Here is a 16,146-nt window from a genome sequence, read left to right on the forward strand (position 1 = left end):
AGCTTTGCGCATTGGCAGTATCGTAGCCTGTGAGGTTTAGCCGAGGCGCGATTATTGCTAGTTGAAAACTTTTCCCAATACCCCGCTTCCGCCGGTTTGCAATACAATCGGCGAAAGCAATTTTTGACAGTCTCGTCAGAGCGTGACATAGTCTTGCAGGCATCGTGCTGTCTAACTGCAATACTATACCGCTGGAGGAAACAGCCCGGGTTCAATGAGCCTTGTAATGTGACTAGGAAAGTGAAGCCTTTTGAAAGAGGTAATGTCGACGCTTTTTTAACAGAGCACCAAAAAAGCGTCTTTTTTGAAGGCCTGGGTACTGAGCATTGGTGGTTCAGTGGTAGAATTCTCGCTTACCATGTGGGAGGCTCTGGTTCGATTCCCAGCCAAAGCAGTAGCTTTTGCAGCGAGCGGCTCCATCACTTGCATCCCCTTGCAACTCGCAACTGAAAACCCACTGAAGCAAAGCATTTGTTAGCCAGGTCAGTACCCGGATGAGGGTGAGCTACAGGGAAAAACAAAGTTTCCAGCTGGAAGCGGTGTTAATGGTGCCGGTGGGGGGGCGCTCACCCTGCATCACGCTTTCATGTATGCTATTGCAGACACCAACGTTGCCTAGATAGAAAACCGAAATAGCCGTGGGTTTGCTTGCTGGTCTGAAGGATCTCTCTTCGAATATCTATCATTTGTCAATGGAAGTAAAAAGCGCTGCAATCTCATACGTTCACAATCAAACTCGCAGCTGTTGTTCGACTTTATTTCTTGACTAATTACAACTGAGTGTCGCATGAGCAGTTACATAAACTTGTCTGGTATATTTGAACACAAATGCCGTTCTTCAATTAAAACTAACAGTACATTGTCAGGGACATTCAGTTCTATACAAACAAGAGACAGACAAGAGAATATTTCTACCGTTCATGTGGACTACGTGTTGACTTACTGATCGGAATAATTGAAAAGTTCGGGCTCATAGTCGATGCAGTGCGTGCTAATTAGAACAGCAACGCTGAGCTCTCAGCACCGTACTGAGCCCAGGTGTTTTTCTAAAGCTGTCAGGTGCAGTTCATTTACATGAAGGAAATCTCTTACTGGGTTCGATTACAATGCAGTAAGTAGCACAGACTACTTAGGGAGTAGCCCGATGCGTTTAAAAACGACCCGAGCCAGGCAGGAGTCGAACCTGCAATCTCCTGAGCCGTAGTCAGACGCGTTATCCATTGCGCCACTGGCCCTGGTGTGACACTGCAGGACTGTAACCCAGTGAGATCAGCACTGCAACTAGTAAAATATTACCCCCGGTCCATTCTTTTCCAAAAGTGAGAAACACCTGTTTTCTACATTTTGTCTGTTTTAAAACCATTTCTCTTTAAACCAAACCAAGAGTTTGTCTTTTGCACTGATATTCTGATTCATTTCGATTTCAAAGAAAAAAAAAACATTATCTTCCAAAGCATCATAAAATTGTCCATTCTTCCAGACTCTACTTCTCTCTTGTAGTAGTACAGCAGACCTTTCCAGGTGAGCAGATCACAGAGTCCGAAATATGCTTCCTCCATCAAGCAAAGTACCTGAACATGACTCTGTCTTCATAAAAGCGCCCCTGTAATAAAGAAATTAAATCCGAAATCAAGAGGGCAGTTGCCTACTGAAGTTCAAGAAGTCATCAATTTTAACCTAGCAACACATTAAGGGCTGCATCTATACAAGTACGATTCTAGAAATGCTCACCAGATTACGTTTTAAGAAGGAACTGCGCCTCAGGTTCCGCCGAGATCTTAACTTGGATGGCAGGATTCAGAGTCCGGAGTGCGGACTGATGGCGCACGGAGGGTCCACATACTGTGGATCCCTCAGTTTTCTTCCGCGTGTTTAAACCGCCAGCGTGTGACTCCCCTGTCCCCGTGACCTCATTGCTCTGCTCTCGCCTCTGTGCAGCTGAGCCTGACTCATGGTAAAGTGGAAAAAAATATGCCCTCAACGTGAGATTTACTCTGGATCGAGGATAGATGTCACCTTTTTATCGTTGAACAGGATGTATGTGATGTGGCGACTAGGTTCAATTTTGTATCCTTTTAAAAGATTAAGGACTGCGGTGAGCGTGATTTACCACCGTTTCAGCTAAGAACCCGACGTGAGCACCGTTTAAGCTGCATAGACTCGGTCGTTTAACTCTTCTCCATTAGCAGGGTTAAGGTTAAAGAAAAAAAACATTGCTGACTTCTTTTTTTTTGCCAGCCGCTAGCGCTGATTAGCAATGTTTGTATTTCATGTTTTGCAAGTTCCATCCATTTTAAGAAAAACAAGTCGCGTTAAAGACAGGAAATGAATACTTGCATCTAATTAAGTCTAGCCATAGGCGGTTGTCTGTAAGGACCAGTTCTGTTCGAGAAGACAGAACAAAGAAGGCACCACTGGGATTCGGACCCAGGATCTCCTGTTTAAGAGACAAGCGCTTTAACCAACTAAGCCACGGTGCCCCGGGAGTCTTGTCCTTTTGCAGCCACTTGGACACACCACTCAGACACATCTGCATTCGGTGTGTGCTCCGCCTGCTCGCTGAGCAAGTTGCCACCTTTACATACAATAGCAACATCGACACCAAGAGAAAGGATGACAAATGGCTTTTATCTGGAACTTTTCATGTCCAAGGAGCTCAATGTGCTTTCTGTGTACAACAGGGCCACTGAACTCCACACTGGCCACTGAACCACAGCAGTGGCTTGCTGGCTTGACATCTCCCAAGGAAAATGTTGAAATCGCATGTGGAACAGGAAAAGGACCCTCGAGTACGAGGGAAAAAAAAGAAAAAGATCATCTGGAGCGCGCCAACCCATGTCTGGACAGCTCAGTTTTGTCGACGAGGTGGCTGAGTGGTTAAGGCGATGGACTGCTAATCCATTGTGCTCTGCACGCATGGGTTTGAGTCCCATCTTCGTTGCTCTCTACGTGTGCCCGTTCGACGTTGGCCCTCCCTTTGTTTGCTCCAGTACTAGAGCCTTACATTTTCTAGCGGTGGCTGAACATGGTATAGTAAGCTAACGTCGGTATCAAGCAGTGGCAGTAACAGTATTTACGTGCCGCTGCTGCCAAGTGGCTCTGGGTTGAGACCGCGTTTTCACTTACTTGCAGCACAAACGGAGAAAGCGATTTTTGACAGTCTCTCGAGAGACTGCGCTAGGTGTTTAGGGATAGACTTTGTCAGTTCCCCCTGGGATGATGGCCTCTCAAATAGTTTGTGATTCCTCTAGACGTTTATACAGTAGAAGCCTGCTTCGTGGCTTAAATCCAAGCTAAGGAAACGAGTTAGAGGTCTGATGCAGAACTGCGAATTCAATGAAGGGGAACACTACAGTACATTGCGCTGTATGTTGAGGAAAGCTGCCCCCTTCTGTTCCTTGTCGACCGAACAGAGGACTGTAAAGGATACCGCAAGAAACTTTAGGATGTTGGTTGGAATCCAGCTCCAAAGAAGCCCCTTTGGGTGTTATGTCATCAAAAAGTAAGAACAGAGAATCTCCCTTTGATCAAAAGCGCAACAGAACTGTTTTCCGTGGAGCAGGTTTCAGATCCGTAGACCTGTTTTATTTGTAGGGCAGGGCGCATTCCCTGCACTGCACTTTCAAAAGCATTTACATTCGTGTTAGACGCAAGAATTGCCTTTGATTTGCGTGCTTACGAACGCCATGGAAAACGAAACAAAACAAAAGCCCTCAGCTCCTGCACTTGATTATAATGCTTTTTTTTTATTTTTATTAAACATGTAGAATTTACAAATACAAATACAACAAGAGGATCAGAGTCATGTACAAGAGAAAAAAAACGCAGCAGAAAAAAAAAACATTTAACTACCAGAGGTAATTAAGTAATTATGTGATCAAATTGTATATTTTACATGTATCATATTTTCCTTGCTTTAATATTTCTCAATTATAAACTTTAGTTTCAACATGCATGCGTTTCCTGTAAAAAAATAAAACTCAGCACAGTTTTTTACAAAACAAAAAAAACGTTTTTCTTTTAACAACATTTCGAGTACCTCTGGCATTCATGAAAAAGACATACACAAAAGCAAATAACTAACTCTAAGACTGTCTAAACTATTGAGTTTTTCAAAGAACCAGAACTATAACAGTCCTTAACACTTAACTACAGCATTCCAAACTAACACTAAAGAAACACTAGTATATACTGGTATAACAAATAAAACCAAACATAATCATTAACTGAGCAGTCACTGAGAGCAAATCTCCTTCCCGTCCACAAAGGCCCTCGCTCCCACAAAGTAGGCTCTCCTCCCCTCTCTTCTGGCAGCTTCAACCTGGGGCCACAGCTGGTTCCTGGTGCTCCTGCCCGCGGCAGACAGTTCCTCTGCAAACCTCAGTTTGTTCCCATTCAAATACTCATTCCCCCTCGCCGCTCGCCACAGCATGTCCCTCGCCGTCCTCTTGGTGAACTGTATTATAATCGATCTGGGGCGCACTTGCCCAGACATGTTCGCTCTCCCGAGCCTGTGAACAAAGTCAATGGCCGATATTACGTCCTCCTGGTCCGGCAGGGTCCTTTTACAGATACCCTTCACTGTTGCAACAAGGTCCTTATCACGTTCCTCTTTAACTCCAAATAATTTTAAATTCCATCGTCGACAGTATCTATCTACATCGTTCACTTTCAATTCAAGTTCTTTAATATGCTTTTCTTGTTCGGTATTTACTTGTTTAAGAACTTTTACTTCACTCTTTAAGTCTTCAACCTCTTTAAACACACAGTCCATGGACTTTTTAAGACTTTCGATTGCGACTGTATTAAATCGAATCATTTCCTTCAGCTCACCCATCATGTTAAAGATGTTGGTTTGGAGCTCCTCCAGCGTCAGGTCACCCCTTCCTCTCTTGGCCGCCGGGGTTTTCACAGGGGTGCTGGGCAGGGACTCCGGCTCTACCGTACGAGCGCATCTCCAGCACTCTTTCCACGTCCCCTCCAGCTGCTTCACTTTTCCCTGTAGTTCCATCGATTTTCTTGTAGTGCTATACATATACGATTGAGGTATCTTAGATTTCTCCTTCGAGGACCCAGCACTCTCTTTTCTTTTCCCAGTGTTACTCATATCGAAATTCTTAAACCTAAAAAAAATCTTTTTTTTTTCTTTCAATTATAACTGAAGTTTAAACAAGTAGTGTTAAGTCTTTATTTTTCTGTAGTCAAAAAAAGCAAAAATTAACATTCAGGTCATGAAAAACTCAAAAAAACTCCTCAACCACTAAACTTTACCTCCCACCTGAGCGCCATCTTGAACGCCCCTACCACCAGAGAATGCTCACGATTTCGGAAGCTGTCTCCGGGACGTGCTGATTCCACACATCCTGAATAAATCATGATATAGTTAGTTGCTGTAGCTAGACGTTTAAATGAGTTTCATGGCCAGATGGACTGTTTCCTCCAGCGGTATAGTATTGCAGTGAGACAGCACGATGCCTGCAAGACTATGTCACGCTAAACGCCACAGATTGTGTTTGTCCGTTCGTGTCAGTCGTCCTGCAGCCACGGAAAGTGGGACACAAACATGCTGCAATGCTTTCAAGACGTTAGGATTTGTTTGTGCAACATCCGAGAAGAGTACTTGTGGCTTGAATGTGAACTGTACGTGCCCGCCCCCTTTCCTCTGTAGTGCATGAGTTCCTCCCGGCATGCCCTTCGTCATTGTTCTGTCATCTTGTATTTAAAGGGTTGTATTTCTGCTGCTGAAAATAAGCAACGGTTTTCTCACAACGCCCTTTGTTCCCGACGGAGCCCTTGTCTGTCATGAAATTCTTCAAAACCTCAAGCTAGATGAAGAAGAGGACAAATATGAAGCGTTACAGCAACGACATGCCATGAGACGATCGATAACGATTTCCATAGGATCCCCGCGGTTGCCTGGCAACCATCAGCTTTGCGCAGTGGCAGTATCGTAGCCTGTGAGGTTTAGCCGAGGCGCGATTATTGCTAGTTGAAAACTTTTCCCAATACCCCGCTTCCGCCGGTTTGCAATACAATCGGCGAAAGCAATTTTTGACAGTCTCGTCAGAGACTGAGCAAGGTGTTTAAAGACAGATTTTGTCATGGTGACATCATGGTAAAAAGAAACGAGCTTGTTACGTCTCAACAGAAACGCTCTTTAGCTCTTTCAGCGTTATGCAGAGAACAGCGTCTGTCGAGATCACTTTTGAGTAAGCGCGAAACGCTGTGTGCTGTCAGTTTGATTTCATATTGCTCGTAGCGGCGCCCGGCCTTTGTCTGTCAAACGTTAGGTTGCGCTTCTTCATGCTGCATCGTCGGCATGAGTGGAGCTTTTTAATCTTCTGTACTTACTGCGCCCCATAAGAAATCGTTTGTCCCCGTTCAAAAGAGATTGTGCGATGTCCTGCAGCGTTCGCAAAGCAAACCTTTGACAGTTTGAAAAGAGGAATTTATTCTGCTTCCTGTGCGTGCAGTAATTACAAAGTTGAACGTCTTTACACGATCTGCTGCAGTTTTCAGTGGGCGGGCTTTGTCAAATGGCTTGGAAAAACGCACTGTGTTTCGGCTCGGGAAACATCATGAGCAGTGTCAGCACAGAGAGGACCATTGTCGTGAGGCTGGTTAGCTCAGTTGGTTAGAGTGTGGTGCTAATAACGCCAAGGTCGTGGGTTCGAGCCCCGTACGGGCCAGGTCCTTTTCTCCCCTCTTACCAAAGCTGTTAGGTTCCTTTCCGTGGTGAGATGGGTTGTCATGCAACGCTGCCACATAGTGCCGACAGACAAGAGTGTTGCGGGAGAAGAGAAAAGTGTTTGATGATTTAAGAGTGTCTTAGGTGGAGCCAAAATCAAGTGTCACAAATGCAAGTGGGAGGATTTCCAATGTTTAATATGGTAAAAATAAGCAGAAGTTATCTGCCGGTCCGGCACAGTCTGCTATGCTTTTGTCATATACTGTAAAGTGGTGTGGAACTGGGTGTCGAACTGGAGCCTCACCATTTGCATATGTGAGGCTCCAGTTATACATCGAGTGTCACGTTAAATGACAAAAATCAAGAGAGTTAAAGCAGCTGGAGAGGTTTTCTTACAACTTTTGAGCTGACACAGTTTTGGAAAATGTTTCCTTCACGCTGCACTGTACAACATAGGCAGCCAAGAGTCTCCAAAACAAAACAGAATTGACAGATAGGAGAAAATTCCCACTCGTCCTGAAGTTCCCAAAATCAAGCACTGAGCATAAACAAAGTGTCTAAGTAGCGTGGGAATGCTAACCCTAACCCTAGCTGGAGTTTGAGCAATCCAGCACTGAGCGTAAAAAGATGAGTCAAAGTAATGTCTAATCTGATTATTTTCCTTAGAGCTGGTTCAGAGTTTGCTCAAGAATTTCCCTTTCACAGATGCGCAAAGAAGAATGTTGGGGGTGCACGCTTCAAGGTGCCTTACAGCTGTAGGGAGTGATTCGAGACGATTCGTGGCGTGTGCTCGTTCCCATATACCGTACACCGGGGGTGCAGTGCTAGGATGACGTACAATACCGCTTGGGCACGTAATGGCGTTATTTGCAAGTGCGGGACGTGAGGGTTTTTGTTTGTTCGTTGTTTTGCTCTGCTTTGCTTTGTTTTGCTTTCCATCGCGTTGGTAAGAGCGTAAATAAAAAGGCGATTCCTGCGTCTACCACTAATGTAAGAGCTATTTCAAGTGCGGCGTGTTGCGGCTTTTCAAATGCTCAACAGGATGACTTCGCATGCACGCGTGCTTTCATGAAGTCGTGTGTGCAACCATGTCTGCTTACGTGCAAACGGGCGTGGTTTCATGTATGCAAAAAACTTTCCTGGGCTCTTCTGAAGCACATAAAATTATTTGGAGATATAAATTAGGCTCTAGAATTGATAACTTTTTTTTCATTTTTGGCATTTTTCATCATTTTTCAGAAAGTGGTTGCAAGCCCGATATCATGCGAAGAAACTTCAGGATTCGGGGATCAGTCAATGGATTTTAAAACACATCCTAAATACAGTGTTCCTGCACCTTTGACCTCATCCAGAATGTATCGTTTTTTGAAAGGGATTGCTGTCAGAATGCACAACTGAATCCCAAACAGAATCTCTAGTCAAATATGATCATTTGTGAAACAGGCAAATGAGTCTCTCAGGTGCCCATTGCTCATTTTCAGACACATTTATGCAATACTTTCACCATGCGTTGAGCAATAGGGATTAAAGATACCAGAGGTAAGGTTTAAAAGTGATTCTGAGGTGGAATAGATCAGCGATACAGCTAGGCATCTGAAATGCGGGGTTTGAGAGCCCTTCAGGGAACACCGTACCCTAAAGGTACCAGAAGTCCACTAGTATAAGCATTAAGTCACTGTCACCCCTGTTACAATGTGATTGCTACATATCTTCATTTCTTTGGTTTTTAAGGAGTAAGAGTGCAGGGGGTCTAAATCTGCGATCCAGTGTGTTGAAGTATTTCACAACACTACCTGTAGCCCGTCTGGAAATAAATCCTCATTCTGATTATTGACCTGGGCATGTACCAAAAAATCAGTGAGCATATATATATATATCACTGTGTTGAAGCTAAAGACCTGTATGTAATAATATGATGCTAAAATGTTATTTTCACATATATTAATGTAATAAATGATTGCTTATGCTTTATAAACAAATCTTATTAAAATAAAAGCTTAAGTTTTGTATTTATCTTGTACCATAGAACATGATTTTCTTTGTATTTCATGCCCACAAAGTGTCAAAATGACGCACTACATGATATAAGGAAGATTATCACATGCATATCGGTATTATCTTTCTCATTAATATGCATTCCTTTCATTACCTTTTAATTTTTAAAATGAACTCAAATTGTGTATAATGTTATAATTTAAGTAGAATAGGTTCTAATAATATAATGATAAAGTGTGTTGCACTACTTCACTACTTCACTGCTCTATGCCGTCTGGAAATAAATCCTCAGACTGCTTACTGCCCAGGGCATGTACCAATAAATTACAGGAGCACATCTATATATCACTGCGTTGAAGCAGGAGACACAATCACTGCAAACATCCTAAATACAGCGTTTCAGCACCTTTGACCTCATCCAGAACGTATCATTTCTTGAAAGGGATTGCTGTCCGAATGCACAGCTGAATCCCAAACAGAATCTCTAGTAAAATACGATCATTTGTGAAACAGGCAAATGACTGTCATTCCTCATTGTCAGACACGTATGCAATGCTTTCACCGTGCATTGAGCAATAGGGATTAAAGACGCCACAGGTAAGGTTAGAAGTCATTCTGACTATATTCTAAAATATTGGACTCATATTCTTATGATGGCAGACATGATGCTGCTTTTAAAACCGGGGTTAATGGACATTATATGACTGTCAATTCTGTTTTGTTTTGGAGACTCTTGGCTGCCTATGTGGTACAGTGCAGCGTGAAGGAAACATTTTCCAAAACTGTGTCAGCTCAAAAGTTGTAAGAAAACCTCTCCAGCTGCTTTAACTCTCTTCATTTTTGTCATTTAATGTAACACTACCAGTTCGACACCACTTTACAGTATATGACAAAAGCATGGCAGACTGTGCCGGACCGGTAGATAACTTCAGCTTATTTTTACCATATTAAACAATGGAAATCCAACCACTTGCATTTGTGACACTTTATTTCTGCTGCACCTAAGACACTCTTAAATCTTCAAACACATTTCTCTTCTCCCGCAACACTCTTGTCTGTCACTATGCTGTGGCATTGGGACCAACACAGACCTCAGGGTGAGCGTTAAGGGTGACGTCAGGGTGAGCGCACCATTAACACCGCTTCCAGCTGGAAGCTTTGTTTTTCCCTGTAGCTCACCCTCATCCGGGTACTGACCTGGCTCACACCTGCTTAGCTTCAGTAGGTTTTCAGTTGCGAGTTGCAAGTGATGGAGCCGCTCGCCGCAAAAGCCACTACATTGGCCGGGAATCGAACCCGAGCCTCCCGCGTGGTAGGCGAGAATTCTACCACTGAACCACCAATGCTCAGTGCCTGGGCCTTCAAAAAAGACGCTTTTTTGGTGCTCTGTGCAAAACGCGTCGACATCTGCTTCCAGCTGCAAAATGCCATTCGCGGACGCTGAAGAACTTATTTCCAAGGCAGCGGGTACAAGCGATTGGGCGTTTTAAAACCACCAGGAACAGCAAAGAGGCGCGCTTCTTTGCTTGCGCCGAAACACACCGACTGGAGGCGGATAACGTAGTCGGCAGGATTCGAACCTGCGCGGGGAGACCCCAATGGATTTCTAGTCCATCGCCTTAACCACTCGGCCACGACTACAGCAAGCCCCACTGCCGCTGCGTTCTTGCTACAATCTTACCTGGAATGCGAGGCGCCGGCGGAAGCCTATTTCAAAGTCGTTCTCTGTTTCAAAAAAACATTTCCAAAATACAAGCCTTGCAGACAGACACGCCTCAGAGGACTTAAGGGTGGCTTCATGTCGGAATGATAAAGTCTCCCCGTCCGGACATGAAAATGCCACTTTGTTACACACAAAAAAAGAATCAACAACAGAGAAATGCCCACAAGCATTTGAAAAGCCGCACCACGTCGCACTTGAAATAGCTCTTACATTAGTGGTAGACGCAGGAATCGCCTTTTTATTTACGCTCTTACCAACGCGATGGAAAGCAAAACAAAGCAAAGCAGAGCAAAACAAAACGAACAAACGAAAACCTTGCGTATAACGCCGTTACGTGCCCAAGCGGTATTGTACATCATCCTAGCACTGCACCCCGGGGCGTACGGTATATGGGAACGAGCACACGCCACGAATCGTCTCGAATCACTCCCTACAGCTGTAAGGCGCCTTGAAGCGTGCACCCCCAACATTCTTCTTTGCGCATGTGTGAAAGGTAAACTCTTGAGCAGACTCTGAACCAGCTCTAAGGAAACTAATCCGATTAGACGTTACTTTGACTCATCTTTTTACGCTCAGTGCTGGATTGCTCAAACTCCAGCTAGGGTTAGGGTTAGCATTCCCACGCTACTTAGACACTTTGTTTACGCTCAGTGCTGGATTTTGGGAACTTCAGGATGAGTGGGAATTTTCTCCTATCTGTCAATTCTGTTTTGTTTTGGAGACTCTTGGCTGCCTATGTTGTACAGTGCAGCGTGAAGGAAACATTTTCCAAAACTGTGTCAGCTCAAAAGTTGTAAGAAAACCTCTCCAGCTGCTTTAACTCTCTTCATTTTTGTCATTTAATGTGACACTCGATGTATAACTGGAGCCTCACATATGCAAATGGTGAGGCTCCAGTTCGACACCCAGTTCGACACCACTTTACAGTATATGACAAAAGCATGGCAGACTGTGCCGGACCGGCAGATAACTTACGCTTATTTTTACCATATTAAACATTGGAAATCCTCCCACTTGTATTTGTGACACTTGATTTTGGCTCCACCTAAGACACTCTTAAATCTTCAAACACTTTTCTCCCGCAACACTCTTGTCTGTCGGCACTATGTGGCAGCGTTGCATGACAACCCCTCTCACCACGGAAAGGAACCTAACAGCTTTGGTAAGAGAGGAGAAAAGGAACTGGCCAGTACGGGGCTCGAACCCATGACCTTGGCGTTATTAGCACCACGCTCAAACCAACTGAGCTAACCGGCCTCACAACAGTGCTCCTCTCTGTGCTGCAAAAAATCGAACTCAGGGAATTTCTTTTGTCCTCCTTTGAATAGAAAGCCGTGTAATTCAGTGTACGGGCTTTCTCGTGCAGTTTCATGGTTCTTGTAACCCAAATCCTACACTGGCCTGAAGTGCCCCCCCATTTCACAGCATTTTTCAGCTGATTTAAAATGTACCTAAAGGAGAAGCATTATTGAAGACCATCAATTACCAAGAGCTTTTGTCAAAGGTTTTGGTGGTCATTTTGAATGACCACAGAGCGCTGTGACCTCGGTTTTACATCTCATCCAAAAGACAGCGCCCTTTTACAACACAGCATCTCCGTCACTATACTGGGGCATTGGGACCCGCACAGACCTCAGGGCGAGCGCCCCACCGCCGGCACCATTAACACCGCTTCCAGCTGGAAGCTTTGTTTTTCCCTGTAGCTCACCCTCATCCGGGTACTGACCTGGCTCACACCTGCTTAGCTTCAGTGGGTTTTTTGAGTTGCGAGTTGCAAGGGGATGCAAGTGATGGAGCCGCTCGCTGCAAAAGCCACTGCATTGGCCGGGAATCGAACCCGAGCCTCCCGCGTGGCAGGCGAGAATTCTACCACTGAACCACCAATGCTCAGTGCCTGGGCTGTCAAAAAAGACGCTTTTTTGGTGCTCTGTGCAAAACGCGTCGACATCTGCTTCCAGCTGCAAAATGCCATTCGCGGACGCTGAAGAACTTATTTCCAAGGCAGCGGGTACAAGCGATTGGGCGTTTTAAAACCACCAGGAACAGCAAAGAGGCGCGCTTCTTTGCTTGCGCCGAAACACACCGACTAGAGGCGGATAACGTAGTCGGCAGGATTCGAACCTGCGCAGGGAGACCCCAATGGATTTCTAGTCCATCGCCTTAACCACTCGGCCACGACTACAGCAAGCCCCACTGCCGCTGCGTTCTTGCTACAATCTTACCTGGAACGCGAGGCGCCGGCGGAAGCCTATTTCAAAGTCGTTCTCCGTTTCAAAAAAACATTTCCAAAATACAAGCCTTGCAGACAGACACGCCTCAGAGGACTTAAGGGTGGCTTCATGTCGGAATGATAAAGTCTCCCCGTCCGGACATGAAAATGCCACTTTGTTACACACAAAAAAAGAATCAACAACAGAGAAATGCCCACAAGCATTTGAAAAGCCGCACCACGTCGCACTTGAAATAGCTCTTACATTAGTGGTAGACGCAGGAATCGCCTTTTTATTTACGCTCTTACCAACGCGATGGAAAGCAAAACAAAGCAAAGCAGAGCAAAACAAAACGAACAAACGAAAACCTTGCGTATAACGCCGTTACGTGCCCAAGCGGTATTGTACATCATCCTAGCACTGCACCCCGGGGCGTACGGTATATGGGAACGAGCACACGCCACGAATCGTCTCGAATCACTCCCTACAGCTGTAAGGCGCCTTGAAGCGTGCACCCCCAACATTCTTCTTTGCGCATCTGTGAAAGGTAAACTCTTGAGCAAACTCTGAACCAGCTCTAAGGAAACTAATCCGATTAGACGTTTCTTTGACTCATCCTTTAACAGTTTTCAGTCTCTGTCTTTAAACACCTTGCTCAGTCACATTCAAGCCACAAGTACTCTTCTCGGATGTTGCACAAACAAATCCTAACGTCTTGAAAGCATTGCAGCATGTTTGTGTCCCACTTCCCGTGGCTGCAGGACGACTGACACGAACGGACAAACACAATCTGTGGTGTTTAGCGTGACATAGTCTTGCAGGCATCGTGCTGTCTTACTGCAATACTATACCACTTGAGGAAACAGTCCATCTGGCCATGAAACTCATTTGAACGTCTAGCTACAGCAACTAACAATAACATGATTTATTCAGGATGTGTGGAATCAGCACGTCCCGGAGACAGCTTCTGAAATCGTGAGCATTCTCTGGTGGTGTCCTGGAGGGCTCCGGCGGGTGTGTGTTGGTGGTATAGTGGTGAGCATAGCTACCTTCCAAGCAGTTGACCCAGGTTCGATCCCTGGCCAACGCAGTGGCGAGTGTTTTCAGATGCTGTCACGAGCCTTGGATTGTGACTAGCAAAGCGAAGCCTTTTGAAAGAGCTAAAGCACTGCAAAACGGAATTGAAGGAGAATCTTACAGGGGATTCTGAGCGGTGTCTAAATAAATAAATTCACAGCGTCTGCGGATGGCATTTTGCAGCTGGAAGCAGATGTCGACGCTTTTTGCACAGAGCACCAAAAAAGCGTCTTTTTTGAAGGTACAGGCACTGAGCATTGGTGGTTCATTGTTAGAACTCTCGCCTGCCACGCAGGAGGCTTGGTTTTGATTCCTGGCCAATGCAGTGGCTTTTGCAGCGAACGGCTCCATCACTTGCATCCCAACTTTTGCAACTCGCAACTGAAAACCCACTGAAGCTAAGCAGGTGTGAGCCAGGTCAGTACCTGGATGAGGGTGAGCTACAGGGAAAAACAAAGCTTCCGAGAAGCTGTGTTGTAAAAGGGCGCTGTCTTTTGGATGAGATGTAAAACCGAGGTCATAGTGCTCTGTGGTCATTAAAAATGACCACCAAAACCTTTGACAAAAGCTCTTGGTAATTGATGGTCTTCAATAATGCTTCTCCTTTAGGTACATTTTAAATCAGCTGAAAAATGCTGTGAAATGGGGGGGCACTTCAGGCCAGTGTAGGATTTGGGTTACAAGAACCATGAAACTGCACGAGAAAGCCCGTACACTGAATTACACGGCTTTCTATTCAAAGGAGGACAAAAGAAATTCCCTGAGTTTGATTTTTTGCAGCACAGAGAGGAGCACTGTTGCGAGGCCGGTTAGCTCAGTTGGTTCGAGCGTGGTACTAATAATGCCAAGGTCGCGGGTTCGATCCCCGTACGGGCCAGGTCCTTTTCTCCTCTCTTACCAAAGCTGTTAGGTTCCTTTCCGTGGTGAAATGGGTTGTCATGCAATGCTGCCACACAGTGCCGACAGACAAGAGTGTTGCGGGAGAAGAGAAAAGTGTTTGAAGATTTAAGAGTGTCTTAGGTGGAGCCAAAATCAAGTGTCACAAATGCAAGTGGGAGGATTTCCAATGTTTAATATGGTAAAAATAAGCGGACGTTATCTGCCGGTCCGGCACAGTCTGCCATGCTTTTGTCATATACTGTAAAGTGGTGTCGAACTGGAGCCTCACCATTTGCATATGTGAGGCTCCTGTTATACATCGATTGTCACATTAAATGACAAAAATGAAGAGAGTTAAAGCAGCTGGAGAGGTTTTCTTACAACTTTTGAGCTGACACAGTTTTGGAAAATGTTTCATTCACGCTGCACTGTACAACATAGGCAGCCAAGAGTCTCCAAAACAAAACAGAATTGACAGATAGGAGAAAATTCCCACTCGTCCTGAAGTTCCAAAAATCCAGCACTGAGCGTAAACAAAGTGTCTAAATAGTGTGGGAATGTTAAACCTAACCCTAGCTGGAGTTTGAGCAATCCAGCACTGAGAGTAAAAAGATGAGTCAAAGTAACATCTAATCAGATTAGTTTCCTTAGAGCTGGTTCAGAGTTTGCTCAAGAGTTTACCTTTCACAGATGCGCAAAGAAGAATGTTGGGGGTGCACGCTTCAAGGCGCCTTACAGCTGTAGTGAGTGATTCGAGACGATTCGTGGCGTGTGCTCGTTCCCATATACCTTACGCCCCAGGGTGCAGTGCTAGGATGACGTACAATACCGCTTGGGCACGTAACAGCGTTATATGCAAGTGCGGGACGTGAGGGTTTTCGTTTGTTCGTTTTGTTTTGCTCTGCTTTGCTTTGTTTTGCTTTCCATCGCGTTGGTAAGAGCGTAAATAAAACGGCGATTCCTGCGTCTACCACTAATGTAAGAGCTATTTCAAGTGCGGCGTGGTGCGGCTTTTCAAATGCTCAACAGGATGACTTCACATGCACGTGTGCTTTCATGCAGTCGTGTGTGCAACCATGTCTGCTTATGTGCAAACGGGCGTGGTTTCATGTATGCAAAAAACTTTCCTGGGCTCTTCTGAAGCACATAAAATTATTTGGAGATATACATTTGTCTTGTTTTCCTCTTAGGCTCTAGAATTGATAACTTTTTTTTAGGATTCTAGCTTTCTCCCCTTGCAGGCATCGGGCACAGAGGACCTCATGGTTTTCCTAAAAATCTTTTTTTTTGTGTTCCTTGTTGTTCCAAACTTAATTTTAATCACTTTTAATTAGATATTTTATTAAAAATAGTGCAAAAAATGACTAATTTCACTAAAAATAATGTAATATAAAACTGATGTTTTTAACTTTATTGTAGTGTTTTAGAAACTACTATGTCTTCAAAAATTGTTATTTTTCATTCCTAGGAATGAAAGCAGTTGTTATATGATGTTTATTTTCAAATTTTGAAAAAATCAAAGGATTCTAGCTTTCTCCCCTTGCAGGCATCGGACACAGAGAACCTCATGGTTT

General features: G+C 44.7%; 11 non-coding genes across 11 annotated transcripts; 5 read left to right on the plus strand and 6 right to left on the minus strand.

Moving 5' to 3' along the window:
- On the plus strand, window positions 1-142 carry LOC138234854 (U4 spliceosomal RNA). The gene has a single exon (XR_011187929.1). It is a non-coding gene; the product is annotated as a U4 spliceosomal RNA (small nuclear RNA).
- A 1,020-nt stretch (window positions 143-1,162) lies between these two features.
- On the minus strand, window positions 1,163-1,235 carry trnar-acg (transfer RNA arginine (anticodon ACG)). Its single transcript has one exon. It is a non-coding gene; the product is annotated as a tRNA-Arg (tRNA).
- Window positions 1,236-5,928: 4,693 nt separating this feature from the next.
- On the plus strand, window positions 5,929-6,070 carry LOC138234928 (U4 spliceosomal RNA). Its single transcript, XR_011187999.1, has one exon. It is a non-coding gene; the product is annotated as a U4 spliceosomal RNA (small nuclear RNA).
- Window positions 6,071-6,615: 545 nt separating this feature from the next.
- trnai-aau (transfer RNA isoleucine (anticodon AAU)) lies at window positions 6,616-6,689 on the plus strand. Its single transcript has one exon. It is a non-coding gene; the product is annotated as a tRNA-Ile (tRNA).
- Window positions 6,690-9,958: 3,269 nt separating this feature from the next.
- On the minus strand, window positions 9,959-10,029 carry trnag-acc (transfer RNA glycine (anticodon ACC)). The gene has a single exon. It is a non-coding gene; the product is annotated as a tRNA-Gly (tRNA).
- Window positions 10,030-10,242: 213 nt separating this feature from the next.
- Window positions 10,243-10,324, minus strand: trnas-aga (transfer RNA serine (anticodon AGA)). Its single transcript has one exon. It is a non-coding gene; the product is annotated as a tRNA-Ser (tRNA).
- Window positions 10,325-11,589: 1,265 nt separating this feature from the next.
- Window positions 11,590-11,663, minus strand: trnai-aau (transfer RNA isoleucine (anticodon AAU)). The gene has a single exon. It is a non-coding gene; the product is annotated as a tRNA-Ile (tRNA).
- A 559-nt stretch (window positions 11,664-12,222) lies between these two features.
- On the minus strand, window positions 12,223-12,293 carry trnag-gcc (transfer RNA glycine (anticodon GCC)). Its single transcript has one exon. It is a non-coding gene; the product is annotated as a tRNA-Gly (tRNA).
- A 213-nt stretch (window positions 12,294-12,506) lies between these two features.
- trnas-aga (transfer RNA serine (anticodon AGA)) lies at window positions 12,507-12,588 on the minus strand. The gene has a single exon. It is a non-coding gene; the product is annotated as a tRNA-Ser (tRNA).
- A 1,046-nt stretch (window positions 12,589-13,634) lies between these two features.
- Window positions 13,635-13,706, plus strand: trnag-ucc (transfer RNA glycine (anticodon UCC)). The gene has a single exon. It is a non-coding gene; the product is annotated as a tRNA-Gly (tRNA).
- Window positions 13,707-14,496: 790 nt separating this feature from the next.
- trnai-aau (transfer RNA isoleucine (anticodon AAU)) lies at window positions 14,497-14,570 on the plus strand. The gene has a single exon. It is a non-coding gene; the product is annotated as a tRNA-Ile (tRNA).
- The last annotated feature ends 1,576 nt before the right edge of the window (window positions 14,571-16,146 follow it).

This window comes from Lepisosteus oculatus, unplaced genomic scaffold (assembly GCF_040954835.1).
Source record: "Lepisosteus oculatus isolate fLepOcu1 unplaced genomic scaffold, fLepOcu1.hap2 HAP2_SCAFFOLD_76, whole genome shotgun sequence".
Taxonomy (NCBI): domain Eukaryota; kingdom Metazoa; phylum Chordata; class Actinopteri; order Semionotiformes; family Lepisosteidae; genus Lepisosteus; species Lepisosteus oculatus.